Below are 18,530 nucleotides of genomic sequence, written 5' to 3' on the forward strand. Positions count from 1 at the left end.
GATGTTCAATATTGAGCGGCTTCCCCGGTTTAGGTATCAAGGCAATTTTTGTGTGCTTCCAGGACTGGGGAACGCCGAGTCTCCAAAAATCGTTACAGTATTTTGTGAGTTTTGAGATAGATTTGGTCATCTAGATTACGGATCATCTTATTTGCGATGACATCTGGTCCTGGGGCCGACCCTGGGCGAATGTGGAGGAGGGCGGCTCGTACCTCCGCTTCCGTTATTTCAGAATCTAGTTCAGCATTAGCTATAGCTTCCCCTGAATAGGACGGAAGAGCCTGTCCTTCTCCTATCGGGATGTAAAGAGAGCGTACCTTATTGAGAAGTTGCTGATTTGGGCCCGGGAAATTATGAACCATGGCAGATAGTCGATTCAACTGAGTTGTCTTGGATCGTTCGGTGTCTAAAAGACGTCTGAGAAGTGACCATGGGCGTTTCACGCTTAAATTTCCCTTCATCTGATCACAGATCTGGCCCCATTGGTCTCGCGCTAATTCCGCAGCGTAGTTTTCTATGGACTCTGTTAACTCAGCTAGCTTCAGGTGGAGTTTGCGGTTGTGCTTGTTGTTGCGCCGGCGGCGTTGTACGCTTTAGAGTGCTTCCCACATGTGCTGTAGCCGGGAATCTACTACATCCGAAGGAATTTCCGGGTCTAAGCGAGTGCATGCAAGTCGGGCATCGGAGATGATACTTTCTACCCAGACCTGGAAGTTGTCGGTGCTAACTTCTTGCGAGGGCTTATTACACGGACGTTTCGGAATTCATCCAAATAAGTAAAATAGGTTTGTCTGGCTCGCGGCGGAATGGTGTCGTCGAGGAAGATATCCATTTGAATAATTAAGTGATCACTGCCCTGTGATGAATCGGTGCAGGTCCAACGGCAGCGCTTGATTTTGTGAGTGAGAGTGAGGTGTCTTTTTGGATGCTATTGCCAATTCTGGTGGGGATCGACGAATCTGACTCAGTGACAAGCATGTGTGCTTGTATTTGTTCCCATAGCAGGTGACCCTTCTTTGTACAATGAGAGTATCCCCAAGCAGTATGAGGGGCATTGAAGTACCCTGCACTGATCAATCGGCATGTGATTCTGGGCTGCCTGCTTCGCGAGAGAAAATAAATGACCAAATTTGGGCCCAGTATCTTTGGGGCTGCTATATACGCTAAGTATGTGTATCCTAAGTGCATCTTGTTTAGGGGATGTGAGATATCAACGCTATCGAATTGAGATCTTTGAGCTGGCACATTCCGTTGAACCAAAACCGCCGTTTTTGGATTGTTAATACATCGGAACGCCGTGTAACCCGGGAGCTTAAAGGAGCCATGAAGAGATAACATAAGTTTGGTTCATTCAAAAGATTGCCTCGTTAGAATCATACTGACACCGCTTTTAACGTAAACTTCGCTCAAATAAGCTACATAATTAGGAAAAAAGGGAATGGCCATGCGACCCCACTCGCTCATTTCCCACAACAGAACCTATGATGTCATACCAGCTTAGGCAGAGCTTATAAGCTGGCCGAACGAGCTATTCGCGCTTAAATTTAGGGCACATTCTTTTTAAAGCCCTAAGAATGGTGGGACAAACAGTGGAAGTTACGAAAGCAGCACATGTAAACAGAGGTACTGATGCGTACTGCTGTTGGTACTGCGCGCACTATGCTTGGTTTAGCTGCACAGGACTGCGGGGCTTTGGGGTTGTTTCAGACGACACTGGCCGATTGACGCAAGCGACGATATCGTACGTGACCGTATTTGTCGATCGAGCACCTGGTTTCATGAAACGATTGTCTCCATGAACAAAACAAGCCAGGAACATATACACAAACAAAGCAAAGGCAAAAAACGGCTTGCCACGGTGTGGGGGCGCCATCTAGGTTCACTAACGGTAAACACACCCCTGTGATGTCATTGCAGACCACGAAAACGCACAATTTAGCCGGAAAATCAAAATGTTAACTTAAATTAATTAATTTCTCGGGGAATAAAGCATCATTTGTATTGGGACAAGCGTTGGGGCACTATAAAACATGAAATCTTTCGAATAGCACAAACTTGTGTTTTGTCTTCATGGCTCCTTTAAATTAACTGCAGTACCTGATTACTGTAAGACAATAACTACAGGGGTAACTCCATAGACTGAATGAGCATCTGCAGATTGGGGCGTTTCCTGCGGTACCCTCTGCAATTCCACTGCCAGACTCGGAGTAGCTCCTTATTGTTGCTCATACATGGTGTCATAAGGGGCTGGTTTTCGGCGGGAGGGGCCGTGGAAGCATTAATGTGGACAAAAATTTCCCTCATGAAATTGTGCAGTTACGTTCGTAGTTTCTCAATGTTGGCCTGAACAACAGAGAGATTGCCTTGCAGAGCTTGATTAAAGTTCGAGTATTCTGCCTTTTGCTCCAGGAGCGCCTACTTACACGAGTCTTCTGTAGCGGTAAGGTGCTTGCCCACCAGTTCCTCTCCGTCCGACAGGGCGGGAGCGCACTGGGAGTCGTCTGAAACTGCCTTGCGCTTGGGTGGTGGGGGATTGGGAGAGGCTGCTTCTTCCACTTGAGTAATTCTCTGTTTCAGAGATTGGTTTTCCTGCCTGAGTGCTGCGTTCTTCTGGCGAAGGAGAGCCATTTCCGCGGTAAGGGCGTTAAGCTCTTTAAGGATGTCATGGGAGGGAGGGAAGGAGGGAGGGAGGGGCGGGAGTGGGTGCGACGAGCCAGGGTGGGAGGCGCTGGGGTACCTCACCTGTTTTCCGAAGTTCAGCTCGGGTTCTAGCGAGGTGACCCGGCGGCGGTGAGAGGATAGTTGCCACCAGTTGTTGTTTTGGGTCCCGCGTCCTTGGCCTGGCGGGTGGGATGATCCTGAGGTTTGTCTTGTGATCGCGGGAATTCGGCGTCCTTTTCAGGGGTCCTGTTGATGTTGTGCCCTTCAGCCACGATCTGGGCAAATGTGGGTTGCCGTCTGCGCGGTTGGAATCGTTTAGGGCAATCCACAGTCCCAGTGAGATGAGGGCCCTCACAGACGATGCACCTGGAAGAACAGGGGTGGGCTTCAGCGGGGTTCACTGTGCCGCAGCTGGAGCAGCGGGGACGAGCTTGCGCGTTCGAATTTGGGCACACATCTGGTCTGTGTCCGGCCTGCCAACATGTTGTGCAGGCCTCTGTCTTCCTCCGAAACGGCTTGCAGCGAAAGGTAGTGGCCCTGTATCGGATCCAATAGGGGACTTGCATGCCGTCGAATAGAACTTGAACCATATTGGATGAGTTCAACCTTTTGGCGTCCAGTGTTTTAGGATCCGGGTTGTAGTTGCAAATGCTGTTTATGATCTGCTCTGGAGTATCGTCCTCGAGAATGTTGAAGATTACACCGACAACGGGGTTGACTGGTGCCGAGACGTAAGCTGCAATTTCATACTGCTGTCCACGGAGCGTGAAGCCTTGCGCGGTTTACTGTACTATTCGTCGTAAGAGCATTAGCTTCTCGTTATGTGATTCTGGAAATTTTTACTGAACATCCAAAATACAGCCAATTTCGGACGTCCGATTGGATGTACGGAAGTGTTAAAACCGGACGTCCAATGGACGTACATGGTACGTACATCGGCCCTGAAACGGACGTCATTAGGACGTCCGCTAGAGCCGGAATGGACGTACGGCGGACGGCCGTCGGACGTCTGATGGTTGCTTGGGTATGGTGGCGTACATTTTCGCTTGGTCCTCTGATGGGGTGCTGATGATGACGTAGTTGGCGACCTGGTTAATTCTTATCTGGTCGTCTCGGTTAGGGGCTAATACAGCTTGAGCCTGGATGACGTCAGCTATCGTTGCTTGTCCGCCGCGTGGGCGTAGGATAATTTTGACGTCGGAGGCTGGCAGTGGGGAAGCAGGTGGCTGGCGCTTCATATGTAGGAGGCTGCGACCAAGCCCCGCTTCCCCTCCCCAATCCCAACCCACCCATGAGCTTTGGGAGAGAGAGAGCCTTGGCCAGCTCCACCCTCGACGATCAGCGTCAGCTAGTCGAGAGGGCTGTGGACGCGGCCCGAGCTCAAGACGTACTGCAGACTAGGGAAGCCACCCCGAATACTTCATTTTATTTTATTTTTTCTCAATAAAGAAAGTTTAGTCTCTCTCTCGGAGGGCGCCGACGGCCTTGTTGGGCTGTGCGCATTGAGACTGGGGAGCCATTATCCTTGTGGAGGCTTGTTCTTCTGCATGCAAGACTTGTTGCCGGTGCCGGATGGTGGCCCAGCCAGGCTTAATTCTCAAACTCAGCGGGATCACAAGAACATTTTAGTGGCGACATTTACTGAGTACAGTTGTAATCAAGGGAAACCGGAATTTACGCCAGCGCTAAATATTTTGGCAAGCAATGGGTAAAATTCGTCGTATATAGTACTTACTCAATGGCCTACACTACCTTGCCCAGCACGATCTTGGAGGCGTAAAAGCGCTTTGCGAGCTCAGGAGCTTATCTGTACCATTTGAGGCGGGCGAGGCTTAGCACGAGTACGGACGGACATTTTGCTCGCCCATCTGAGAAAACTAGTCGTTTGTCGTGCTCCTGAGCATCACATACCGAGAAAAACGTAATAAACATCATCAGCATCAAGCGCCGAGCGCACTGCATTTACTGTATCGATACGAGAGGGTACACAGTCTGCTCAGGAAGCTCGCTGGCAACGCAAAGCCTGTGCCGGTAAGTTACCGTTCGCGGGAAGTGCTCGTGCATGCGCAGTCGACTCCCGAAGGCACGGTAAACGGTAACGTAAACACGGTAACGATATGCTAAAGCTTGCGGCGCAAATGTCTTATAAATCGCACGGCTTCCGGTAGTATAGCCATGTTATGAGGATCAGTATTTTGTCATAGTCAGCACATTCTTATAATAGTCACAATCGCTATAACCATGATTAACATTTGCCAGATGGTCGCCACCAATCGCTTCGAAAGAGAAGTAACCCTGAGTTCTTTTTCCCTCGTGTCACCTTTTTGACATAAAAAAGGGGTTCATCGATTGCTGCGCCAGCTGATGTTGGCCATTTGTTCCAGTCTAGCGGTTTGAGCAGAACCCGCCATTCCACGCTTTAAAAGAAAGTACATCCAAATTATTCCAAAGCCAGTCATGTGTCTCCGGTAACAACAGGACATCTATTTCCCAGGAGCAGAAACTAAAAATCCACAGGTCGGCGACATGTGAAGAAGGAAAAACGCATCTCTTACTCCAACTCTGCGTTTACCGCACGGCGCTCAGGCCAAATCTTAGCTTTTCCCCTTAGCTTCGACTATTATTTTTTTTCTTCCGCACTGAAAAAGTTCCCTGCGTACTGTTCTTGATTTGTGCTCGTACATTTGAAAGCGTGTCGGGGATGGCAGAACTGACGTGCGTGTTTGTGGCGGGACTTCACCGGGCGAAAGATAGGGCGACACGCCTGTTCGTGTCGACGGGTTCATTCTTCTCCAGCGCTTTTTCACACCCATATATATATATATATATATATATATATATATATATATATATATATATATATATATATATATATATATATATATATATAGAGAGAGAGAGAGAGAGAGAGAGAGAGAGAGAGACTCAATTGCGACGCGCCGGCGGGCCGCAGAGTTGTTACGCTCAACCAAGGAGGTTGTACAACCTCCTTGCGCTCAACGCTCAGAAGAGGCGTGACAGGTCCGGATAAGCGGGAGCAAATTCTTGTCCCGGATCTTCGCCTACTTCGCTTTTTTTTTTTCTTTCCTACCCTGTTTCCACTTCGCGCGAGGAACAAAGGACCCCCCCTGGCAGCCGGAGGACACTCGAGTCACCGCTTTGCGTGTGCGGAAGCTTGATGGGGTTCGACGTGACTGCGGCTTGCGAAACTCTCTGACGACCGCTTCGGATAAGAAGCGTTGGCTGGATTGATTTTCTTGGATGAACTACAGCAGCACGCTGCGCCTGGCCGTCTCATTATAGCGTATGCAATGAAGCAGACATGCGAGAAGCCCATTAAGTGGCAATAGATCGAAGATATATAGGGTCAAGTTGTCAGCGGGAAACAAAAAGTGCGAAGAGTGCCTCGCATTGGGTGTTCAATTTGTTTGCTTATTTTTGTCTGTTTTACCAGTATCATCATCATCATCATAATCATCATCACCAGCCTATCTACGCCCACTGCAGGGCAAAGGCCTCTCCCAGTCTTCTCCAATTACCTCGGTCCTGTGCCAACCGTGACCAATTTATCCCCGCAAACTTCTTGATCTCATCTGCCCATCTAACTTTCTGCCGCCCCCTGCAGCGCTTGCCTTCTCTAGGGATCCACTCTGTTACCCTTAATGACCAGTATACGTACAAAGGAACAGGAAAATGCCTCTAATTAGGCGTCATATCTGTTTCTTTATTTGTTTTTGTGTTGCTTTCACCCCGTGAAGCATAGGCGGAAAGTTCCCATTTTCCTGGGGGTCGGGGGGCTCGGCCCCCCTTGACTTGCAGCCAGTGATGATGATGATAAATGTTCCTATCATACATACATACATACATACATACATACATACATACATACATACATACATACATACATACATACATACATACATACATACATACATACATACATACATACATACATACATACATACATACATACATACATACATACATACATACATACATACATACATACATACATACATACATACATACATACATACATACATGCTTATAGTGCGCTTGTACTCCTGTGGTAAGATTCGAAGGAATAAATGGAACGTACCCACGCCTGCGTCAATTCAATGATACACTAAGCTTCTAGCCCCAATAAAATTTGATGTGAAAAGGTAGAGGCACCTCTAAACCTCTAAAGAAATGCCAATTGGGAATGGCACTTGGGGGAGGGGGGGGGGCAGAGGGCAAACACCGGAGGGGGCTAAAGCCGCCAAGCCCTCCCCACCCCCCCGCCCTTCCCCGTAGTCTCCGCCTATATATACCGTGAAGCTTGCACCGAATGCTGAAGCCTGAGCATAGTGCGGGGTCAGCGAAAACATTTCTTTTTAGTTTTCGCTTGAACTAAAAGTCAACTCTGTAAATCCAACAGGCGCTACACTTGTTTCGGCCTTATATAACCTAAAGAGGCATACTAAAACCGGGAGCTGTCGAAAAGCGCGAGACAGTTTTTACGGCCACCCACATTAAACAGCGTCCCTTCACGCACAAGGAGAGCAGCGAGATTTAGGCACTAATAGTTCGCTCTGACCCGAAGTTTTTACCGCGTTTGCGTAGGCACCGCAGCAAATACTCACAATTTGCAAGCACATCTATGTGCGCATCAGGAATAAAACTCCGTTCGTGATCTTTTGTAGGCACACAAACAAGTGAAACCAAGGCCAGAGAATTTATGAACAATTTAGATGAGCCATGACTGTGTGGGCCCTGCTGTTTACAACAAGACCGGAAATACTATTTGTTGCAACAACCGGGCGAATGCTCACCATATATTTCGTTTCGCTTGCCCTGCACTGCCCTACAAGGAGATTTGTGTAATGACGTTGAATACGTTGACGGCGGCGCTCTGCTCGGCGCATATGTACATCTGGCCGCCGAACACATTCTAGTTGCCCCTTATGGCACTGAAGATATTTTTTTTTACCTTTTTTTCCTGATGTATTGCTGCTACTCCACCCTCACTTTCCTCCTCAGCATCATCATCGTCATCCTTGTATTTATTTATTCTAGTACATACTGCAGCCATAGGTGGCCCACATCTCATAAAAAGCAACAGGAATAACATTCACTATACATAATATATATCGTTCTATGTAATTCACAATGAATGGGGTTCACGTAATTTGTTCCAATCATGCACTGTTCGTGGAAACAAAGAGTACATAAAGGCATTGGTCCTCGCGAAATATGGGGTAAGCAAATTGGGATGGAAATATCGGGTGCCCCTATTTTATAAGAAAGATACAGTGGTAAACCAATTGCCAGTTTATTGTTATGTAGCAAGAGAAGGAAATCAAGTCGTTGTTTGAGTCTACGTGACGCAAGGGGCTGATTTTCGGTTGCAGTAATTAGTGCAGCGGGTGAATCAGGTGGTAAAAGCATTTGGAGTAGATAAAGCGAACCGCTTTCCTTTGAACACGCTCAAATTTATCAATGTTAAGCTTAGTGTAAGGGTCCCATGCTGTGCTGGAGTATTCTAATTTAGGCCTTACTTGTAAATTGTTAATTGTTAATTGTAATTCTAATTTAAGCCGTTCTTGTGAAGTGGAAATTGAACTTGCTTTTATTTCTCTTCTCGCACACAGAGGAAGAAAACCATAAAACCGTAGGAAAAGGTTGGCTGGCGATTATGATACTAGGCTAATGCGATATTTGGGCGCAGCAGCGGGGCGCTGAGGCAACACTCACTCGTGGGTTCTCTCGACGGCAGCGATGATGAGCCTCTGTGTCGGCGGCGCGAAGTGCGCTCTCAGGAAGTGACCGCGAACTGCGCCTTAAGCGAACGCACATCATAGTCACGCGCACGGCCCCCTCACGTTTTCGCCAAGCGTCGCGCCGTCAAGCGCCTCCTGCGGGCGCAGCATACTTCCCCCTCCCCTCCCCCACCGCACACTTTCGGAGAGCGTCGCGCCGCCACGGCGAACCGCCCTCCCCTCCCAATTACGCGACACTCTCCTCCTTTGCTCTCTTTCATCGTTCGCTTTTTCTTTCACTCGTCGATCTTGTCATCGTTCTCTCGGTAACGACGACGGCGACGCGGCTCAGCCCAGAGACGGCCGCCAAAGGGCGGCGCCCTAAAAGCTTTCACCCTTGCTGCGAGCCGCGCGTTGTTCACCGTCGCTACGTGCTCGTTGTCGCCTACGCAAGTGGGACTACTGGTCATAAACTGAGTGGCGGTCATAGAATACGTGTGTGGCTGGCTTAGGTATACGCAGGCTCGCTCACGAGTTCACTCACACCCCCCCCCCCCCCTTTCGCCACTCACTCGTGAGTGGTGAAACCATCGTTTCGGGCTGCCGAGTGCGAGTAAGTGTGAGCCTCACTCACGAGTGTGAGCGCCACTCACCGCTCGCGAGTATGAACGAGTGGCGCTCGTGAGTGGTACTGGCCACTCGTAAGTGGTACCGGCGGATACGGATCACGCTCGCATTCTATAATTTTGCGAAAATGAGCGTTGCTACTTAGCAAAATATTTGAAAGAATGGTCAGTACAGATCTGGGAGATAACTAAATAAATTAGGAAAGATCGAGGAACGATCCTTAATAACAATTATTTACTGGAGAAATCGCTTAAAAATATGCGCAATAATATTTATGCGTAAAATATCCCCAATAAGAACACAGACACACTCTTTAGAAAAATTGTTCTTAGAGATCTTGAAGAAAAATAAACCAATAAAACGGAAATTACGAGCCATCCTTAAAACATAATTACAGGAGAAATCGTTTCCTAACAATTGAGTCCATCTATGATTATGCACGATCAAAACAATAGAAGAAAAATCGACAAAGTTGTAATTGATTTACACTGTTCTCTTCATTGTTTTTTTGTCAATCACTGCATGCCAGAATCTCTTTGTATTCAAATTGCCTTGCGGTGAAAAGTCCGGGTGCTTAATTGACATGACCGCGCACCGAAAGCCCGTGTAAAAGTAACCCAATAAAAACGTGTTATTCTATTCCTTACGTTCCGCGGATTTGGCATTGCGTTATAATTGATTGTTTGCTTTATTCAACGCTTCGTTATCACATTTTTTTCTTGAAAAATTGTTGTAAGTGAAGTCATTTTTTTATAGCGAAGCTGTATATCGCTTGTTCGTGGGCATTTCTTCCTGTCGCTGTCCATCAACAGGATTGTTCAGCAGAATACGCTTTGCGGCAAAGCTAAATTTCGCCGAATCTCGACTCGCGGGCGTTCTCGTTTTTTGCCACCATCAGAAAACGGCCGCAGTGACCGGAACCAAATCAGCGTTCTTGGCATCAGCAGCACAATGCCATAACCACTGAGCTACTCCTGCGGGTAGCTCAGTACCACTAAACCTAATTATCATGATTCACTTGAAATTATTGGTCAGCCACAGAAGCTGTTTCTCAATTGGTAACCATCTTGCACGACGGCTTTCATCGACATGCAGCGATGCCCTTTTCTTTCTCCGTTTTTAGCTCAGTACCACTAAGCCTAATACTCGATCACGAAGGAGCCATCTAAGGCTGCCTCACGCTAGCACATACCACTGCCGACGAAGCCGAAACGGGTGCTCTGCTCCTGGCAATAAGGTATGGGCAGCACAAAAACGAATGCCTCCGAATATTCACTGATTCCGAAAAGGCTATGTAGGATATCATAAATGGAAGAATTCACAAACGTCTCAAAAAGCTAGAGCCAAAAACACCAAATCAGTTCCACCGCATTATCTGGACTCCAGGACACACAGAGCTGGAGGGAAACGAGAGGGCCGACCATGGCTGCACGGGATCTTACAACGCGCGTGGCAAACAGTCCTAGACTTCTGCAGCCCCTCCCGAGCGGCTTTGGAGAATGCCTCACGGTCCAAAGAGGTGCACGAGCCCTTTTCCCCAACCCGGACAACAGCCTCTCTGGTGCGGAAGCTCAAACACTGACACAAATACAGACAAACACTTACCCAAACAAACCCCGCCTATCCAAAATGTTCCATCAAACGCACACAAACGTATGCAATAAAGGCGGAAACACTTTCAACATATTTCATGCAACCTGGGCCTGCCCTATCATCTGGCCCTCAGTAAACACCACCACAAATACGATCGCACTTTGGGCGCCAGCGCTTGCCAGCTCCAATTTTGGAATACAGAAGGACTTGATTCTCCGAGCCCGGAGAGGAGCAGGAGAGCCTGGAGCCCCTAGGGTGCCTCGATGCCAGCGCCGCCGTACAGGGTGGACACACCCTTTGAACGGTCCCGTGCCGCCGCTGTTGGGTGCTCAACGCGCAGTTTTAGTTTACCACAAGACCCAGCCACGGGAAATAGATAAGAGGATTAAACTTCGCGAGTAAACCGCGTTCCAGCGATGATTATAGCGCTGTCTTGCTACAGTGACTTGCTGCGGCGGTGAGCGAGTGATCCAAAATGGCGGGGCCAACGTATACGTGTCTCCATCGGGTCCACCCTGCACGGCGGACTCGCGTGAATCTAGGAGCCACAGGGGCCCTGGATAGAGGGCATCACCCCTAGAACAATCGCGACACCTCTTTTTTAACAAACGTCTCTCTCTCTCTCTCTCTCTCTCTCTCTCTCTCTCTCTCTCTCTCTCTCTCTCTCTCTCTCTCTCTCTCTCTCTCTCTCTCTCTCTCTCTCTCTCTCTCTCTCTCTCTCTCTCTCTCTCTCTCCTCTCTCTCTCCTCTCTCTCTCCCTCTCGATTCGTATCCTTTCATCACAGCATTCAGGGTTTTTCCGAACACGGGCCAATCCGTCTATTTGCAGTTCGTTTCGACCACGGAGGGAGCAAGAAAAAGGCGTCCCGACGAGAAAATGGTTGCCGTGGTCGGCAATCGTAATGACTTGCAATGCTTGCAATGTTTTATAGATGCAAGCGCTCGCGAGCTGCCTGCGACAACGCCGGCGATACCGTGACGTGGTGACGTTGCGTTTTCTGCCCGACGCCACTGCTATAGTGCACCGCCCGCCGCGCAAAGACGCTGCGTCACGTCTGTCTAGACATCCAGGTCTGTTCGCTCGCAGAAGATGCTTCAGCCGCAGCGCATCTGGGACGCTCGGAATGCTCATTTCCGTGCTTGGATTTCGGACCGTTTTACGTAGTTGTCTGCGTGCAAACGTTGTGCGAATTGTTGGACACACATTCCTAGATGGGTGTGCGAGTTATGCAGATATGCGTAGCTGTGACAGAGACGTGGTTCAGACCGTTCCCTGTGAACTAAACGACGACTGATATTCGTCGGTGGCGTTGCGCAGTCTGAACTGCGGTGAAAAGAACTTTCCTGCTGTGTGGAGCCTTCCAAAGGTTGCAGCTGGTTATGCTTACCATTTCCAAACCTGACGTTGGTGGGCAAGCCGGTTACAACGAAAATTTTCCTCGTCAGGGGCTGCAGTGCACGTAAGGTCTTTCTTTGTGTCACAGTGGGGATGGACGAGACTGCAGGTGAGGGGCAACTTACAGGACAAGTTCTTGGGCGGTGGCTGACGATATGATACACGAAGTTTCCGGCGGGAGTTTGCCACCGGCTGGCTTCGAAGGACGGATCAGCATGGAACCAAGATTGCCGGTAAGCTTACTGTAAACCTTCATTTTCCCCTGAACGAAAACAGTGTATAATTCGCTCATGGGAAATTAATAATCGCAGTAATAGCAGCGGGAAACGGTTAGGATACCAAAATTTTTCTTGCTTCACTATGTGCACCTTGTTGCGCTTCGTATTACGTGACTGCGTTTGTGAGTTACCCTAACATATATCAGCGAGTAGCAGCGTCAGCTATTCCCGAGTCCTTTTTTTTTTTTTTTTTTTTGTAGCGGCAGTAAAGCGACCTGTATTCTTTGCTATTCGGAAACCGGTTACTACGGTAGAAAATGGTTCTCGCAAACTCTCAACGAAACTTATGCACATAAATGATACTTGAACTGCTAGCGATAACGCCGGTGACGCCGGGACATGGCGAAGTTGGGCTGTGTGTGCAAAGTCATTGCGCCAGGTGAACTGCTTTGTGAGCGGCGCGCGGACGCTTCCTCACTGATTTCCAGACACCCGCGGTGGCCTTGCGTGCCTTGGTTCGGGGGCCGCTTCCTTCAACGCAGCGCTGCTTCGCGAACGCGAGCACCCCTGCACGAGGGCTTTTAGATACGATAGTCGTTCTTGGACGATTTATGCCTGTGCTACACGGCGAGTTTCACTTGACATTGAACGCTCGCCTACAAGTGCGCCCTACATTTGCAATGGGACACTCAATAGACAATTGGTTCAACGGCCTCCGGAAGGCCTTTGAAACGACCGCGTAGCACAGGTATTAGACAGGAAAATTTTGCTCTGTCTGTCTGTCTGTCTGTCTGTCTGTCTGTCTGTCTGTCTGTCTGTCTGTCTGTCTGTCTGTCTGTCCGTCCGTCCGTCCGTCCGTCCGTCCCGGAAGCCTTGGTCCGCGCTGGCTGCTTTAGCCCTCTCTACCAGGCTACGCTGGACTGAGAGGTCGGAGCTGGCCAGCTGGCCAGCTGGCCCGCCCTCGGCTCGTATGTTGGGTGAGGATTGGGGGTAAGGGATGGCGTTTTCTGACACTCCCATACCATGTGGTACAGGGTGCCGGGTTGGGGACAGAAATTACACGTAGAGTAGTAGAGGGTGGGGTACATGGCATGAAGGATAGTGGGGTGAGGATACGCATTTGTCTGAAGTCGGCGAAAGGCAGTCGCCTCTGCTCTGGTTAAATGGGGATGTGGTGGCGGGAAGCGTCGTCGTTCGTGGCGGTAATGGGCGAGGATGTCCGCGTATGAATTAAGAGTAGCGGGCTTGGGAGAGCGAAGGAGCTGCGTGACTTCGCCTTTTTGAGAAACGGCCCGGTGTGTATGAACGCGGGCAGCGGCGTGTGCCGCCTCGTTCCCCTCGAAGGACTCGTGTCCGGGGGTCCAGATGATGTGCATTTCCATGAATAAAATTTTTTGGGTTTAAGGAAACATATATTCTTAGTAAATGCGAGTGAGTGGCGTCGATCGAGTCTTGCCGTGATATGGTGGCTGGCTCCAAGTGAAAATTCGTCCGTTGATGCGCACGTGCTTATACGTGCGGTCGTACTTTGCGGTGTCCGTCATGGTCAGGAGCATGGTCAGAATCAGGATCACGATCACCGTCATGGTCAGGAGAAAAATTACGAGTGTAACAGTGGCGGATCCAGGGCAGGGGGTGATGTTTTTTGCCTTGTTAAGTTTCTTGGCGGCAGGTGGCAGGCGAGTGCAGACGTCCCCAGGTTTCCTGTGCGCGTCCATCCCCCATCTTGGGTTCCGAAGTCGTGCGGGGAAGCCACGCGTCACGCATGTCGGAGCCGCCGCGTCAGTTTCAGCGGCGAGGCGAAGCAGGCGCGTGCGTGTGCTGCCGGCTTCGTCGGCCGCTGCGCGGTACAGCCGCAGCCGCTGACCACCTGCCCACAACTGGAAAAGGAGTTCGGTCAGTTCGGTGCGCAGCACTGAAAGCGGGCTTTCCTGTCACGGTGGAACCGGCGGCGCTGTGGCTCGTGGAAAAGACGCGCAACTGGCGAAGCGTACAGAGGAACTCTAGACGTCCCAGAACCAGGGGCATATCCGGGTCGGATTTTGATACACGCGTTCTGAAAAGGTGTGTGTGTGTAGGTGGGGGGTAAGGGGGGTAAACTCTTTTATACTGGATCACCTTTATTCGCACGCGAAGGACAGTTATAAATGCGTGCAGTGGAGTAATCTCAGAAAGTTCTGCCGGCAAATTGTCGCCTTTATGCTACTCTGCAGGGAATGGATTCACATTTGCATGCGTATAAAATACACCGTTGCCTGTCATCGTACTCTGCGTTCTTGCCAACTCCTTATAAAGCTGACTTAGGTGGCACGATTTTTTCTTCTTTTCAGGGCTCTGTGCCAGCAAGCTTTCGGGATTCGTTTCTCACCCTCACAAGCTTGCGGCTCAAATCACGGCTCTGCCATTACGACAGTACGGCTGAATCATGCAAGGAACGTTATGTAAATTTACGCAATAGCTGAGCCCATTTGAGTCTTGTTATCACGCTCTTAACTCTTAAAAACAGATGTCGGCGTTAGGTGGTAGGAAAGGGAGTAAAGATGCTGAGATCACATTTCAGTTGCTTTCTTTTTGAGTACGTGTCGCCACTCGGCTGCTCGACAACAACAACGCTGCGCAGTAATGCATTCACTTCTCTGCATTTTATAGTCGCATTCAGATATCTTGTCACAAGAGTGTTTGATTGTAAACGGTTTAACGCGCCGACGCAAAGCAGGCGATGAGGCGCGCCGTAGTGGAGGGCTCCGGGTTAATTTTGACCACCTGCAGGGAATCTTTAACGTGCGCCGAAATCTCGTACACAGGGACGTTTTTGCTTTTAACCTACAGATCTTGTCACAAGACGCTGGCGCTTCGGCGCAGGTTCCTGGTGACTTTTTCATGGATATTTTCCGGCACTGCACGTTTTGCGAGATCTACGAAACCGGGCGTAAAGACACTCTGAGCTCAAAAATGAAACACACGCAAGATTCGGTCGATTGAGAAGCAGTTCTCTTTTCAGCTGATGAAGATCTCCTTCAGGTTGCTGAAGCAGTGCCACGCGCTGTCGTAAGCATCTTGCTGACGTTCTTCCTGGAAACAGAAGAGGCACGTACAAGCACAGATTAGATCGGTAGAACTAAACTTATCACACTTCTTATAACATTCGACACATATGTCTACCTATATAGTTTGGGGAAGAAAATCGATGTTTGTGGTACAGTTGTGACACTATGATGTTGGGCGCAGAGCAGTGCGCGGTGTTACCAAATAAAGTGAAGAAGAACGGATGGTTGTGAGGGGGCGTCGTAACAGCAATAATACTCTTAATGCGGAAAATGGAGAGCGGTGGTCAGTGTTGGGGGAACTTATGATAACGAAAGGGAGGGTGAGGTTAAATGCAATCAAGGAAGTGTAAGCTTGAAAGTCGGCTCTTTGTATGTACGTATGTAATGGGGCCTCTAGTTCCATTTGACTGCATCACTTGAATGCTAACGTGCAGTTAACGCACTGAAAATTATGTTTTATTGTTGGCCCGCATGACGTCATTCTTGCTCATAACACGTCACTGGCGCAAAATTTGAAAGTTTTAAAATACTTCTTGCTTTTTTTTCGTTAAAAAATATCTTTTGTGGCTCTAATGGAGCTGAGTGAGATACTGAATCCTAGTTCTTTCAAACTAAACGAAGTTGTATTTTCTCTTCATGGCTCCTTTCAAGTCTTGCGCATGAGTGCAAGTTTCCCCTGATTTTTTTTTTTAGGTAGAAACTGGTTTTAACGAAGTTTTTTATAAACGCCGTTAGGGGGTAGATAGTGTGTGTATCGGGCCGTTACGTGCCGTTCCAAAATAGGAACAAGCCAGGCACTTCCGGTGCGTTAGAGAACATTAATTAAACGTGTTGATATGCACCCCGCCAATGAACGGATCTCGAAGATACTAAGCCACCCTTATTTACGTAAAGAATGAATAGAATTGAGCTAAGAGAACATCTCCCAGTAAATAAGATCATAGGTCTTGTAAAAAAAATTATGGTCGATTTCTTTGTCATAGGAATCGGTAAAACACGAAAGCGAAATGTGCAGTGAAATCTGCAGCTGAGCATGATTTGCGGGTCGGCGGCTGTCTCCTGGGTGTGTTTGGCGAGCGACGTCCTGCTCGCGGGTCGCTTCGGCAAAGGTGCACTGGCGTCATTTCCGTGACGGATATGACGTCAGTGAGATCTTGGGGTGTCACGGCATAAAACACGCTCGTGTCAAACTATAAAACCCGGAAACGAACAACCCGAAGTATAACGTACTCTTTAGTACTAAAGGTTGCTTCTCCGCAAGAAGACCCTGTGTGCAGGGGTGCACCCTTTACAGGTCGCTTTCCTCGTTGTACTGGCGTCATTTCCGTGACGGATGTGACTTAAGTGAAATCTTCGTGAATCCCGGAATAAAGCACTTTCGTGTTAAAAAATTGGATCTACTGGGGCTGGAACACAGGCTGTTCGCTCCAAACCCGCGATTCAACCCCTTGCCAACTGAAGTACAACAATGGTTCTTTCGGCAGTTGATCCAAAAGGATGGGATTGTTCCAAGCGAACCAGTAGGTGGCGCTGGGCGTGCACAGGAAGCGCCGGGCTGTAAGTCCAGGGCTGTCGAGGGCGGTCTCTCATAATTCTCGTGAAGGCTTGCAGATACAAAACAAACGACATAATCAGCCCGGTGAAGACGGGAACAGAAGTCACCAAAGCCTTGGACAAAGGGAATTTGGCCTGTGATCCTCTCATCTTTCTCTCCCCCTCCCCTTTCCCTCGTCTTTCATTCAATGAAGTTTATTTATTCAGCTAAGTGCCGGCTTGAACCTATCTCGGGATGGAACGCCGCTATTGGGCTACAGTTAAACCTGGATCTAACGAAGTTAACAAAAATTCGCCATTTTTCGTTACATGCAGGTTTTGGGCTAAGGCTCGCGTGAATGAAGCAGAAACGAAAGCAAAATTCTAGACATCAGCGAGGGTGAAATCACCCTTTAAACGATTTATTTCAGAGTAAAAAAACTGCGTGATTTGCGCGTGCTGCTTTCCCACGAACTACACGGCACTCCAATAAAGCAAGGCCGCTTACCCCCGTATTCACAAACGTAACTTAAGTATCTCTTTTGCCTTTTGAAACTTTTCCCGGTGCCTTAATCCGTTTCAAGGACTAAACTTATGCTGAAATGGCGCCTTTTTCGCGAGCATTCAAAATTGTTTAGAAGGTGTTAGCTGGGATACTGTACTATGCGGTGACGTTCTTCTTTCTCGCAGGCGGAAACGGCATTTAAAACTACGAGCTTGTCTTCAAGAGACAAGACTTTTCGTTTTCTGGCACCAGATCTCATCACCGACGAACTGACACCTCGTATGGCACTGGAGACGCGCGTCTACCCGCCGACAGATAGAAGCTAACCGACACCGCACTCTCACGTGAAACGCACGGTGCTTAGCGTTGCGGGCGAAGATCGCTAAATTATTGCATTCCTCTAGCCGATTTTTCAGAAAAAGTTATAAAAGACAATGGCTCATCAGCGTAGCGAATTCGTTACATTGAGGTTAACCGTCGCAACGACTTCGTTACAATAGAGGTCGTAAATGCAAGGGCTTCTATGGGGGTGGAAACAGAGAATTGAAAAGCTTCGTTAAATCCAGGAATTCGTTACATAGAGGTTCCTCACATCCAGGTTCAACTGCATATACTATTTTATGCCAAAATAGGTATGTACAATCGTCAATGTATTTCCATCGGCGGAAGTGTATTGAAATACAAACCCTATTTTTTATAAGGAGTTATACTTACTGGTAGCTCCTTGATCCAGGCACTGATCTGTATGTAAAAAAGACCAACATTTTTTCAATATTTAACAAAGGCAGAATTCTGCCTGCAGGCGTCTACAGATAATGTGTTGCGAATTTGGTAATTGTAAAACAGGGTGAACATAAGCAAGCGGCGGGACAAATTCTTGCCAAGATTTCGCCGATTAACGTTTTCGTTCTTTTCTGAGGTGCAAGATGGTGTCGCACTGTTTTTTGGTTGTGAGGGTGGCGTGGTGGCGGCGACAACACAGGCGGTCGGTGCCGAGAGAGGGCGCTACGTGGCCTACACCTCTACAGTTTCTCTACATATATGCTCCCTAAGGGAGCCATATAGAGGAACTCTAGACACCACCAACATCACGGATATGGAAGTAAGACAGAAAAGAGTGAGGAGTGATGGTGGCTTCGGCCAGCTTGAGCGGAATAAAGGAGTGAGCCGGTCTGATGTTGCTGAGGGACTGAGTATGGGAGTGTGACA

The 18,530-nt window shown here is 48.7% G+C and overlaps 1 protein-coding gene across 1 annotated transcript in view; it reads left to right on the forward strand.

Annotated features, from left to right (window-relative positions):
• Positions 1-12,114: 12,114 nt before the first annotated feature.
• The window catches only part of LOC144153646 (monocarboxylate transporter 10-like), a 307,668-nt gene continuing 301,252 nt past the window's right edge, over positions 12,115-18,530 (forward strand). The window contains exon 1 of the mRNA XM_077685300.1: positions 12,115-12,251. The gene's annotated coding sequence lies outside the window, so the exon portion shown is untranslated. The remainder of the gene's footprint in view (positions 12,252-18,530) is intronic.

The sequence above is a fragment of the Haemaphysalis longicornis genome, unplaced genomic scaffold, assembly GCF_048455015.1.
Source record: "Haemaphysalis longicornis isolate Haplotype H1 unplaced genomic scaffold, Haemaphysalis longicornis Haplotype H1 scaffold_9, whole genome shotgun sequence".
Taxonomy (NCBI): domain Eukaryota; kingdom Metazoa; phylum Arthropoda; class Arachnida; order Ixodida; family Ixodidae; genus Haemaphysalis; species Haemaphysalis longicornis.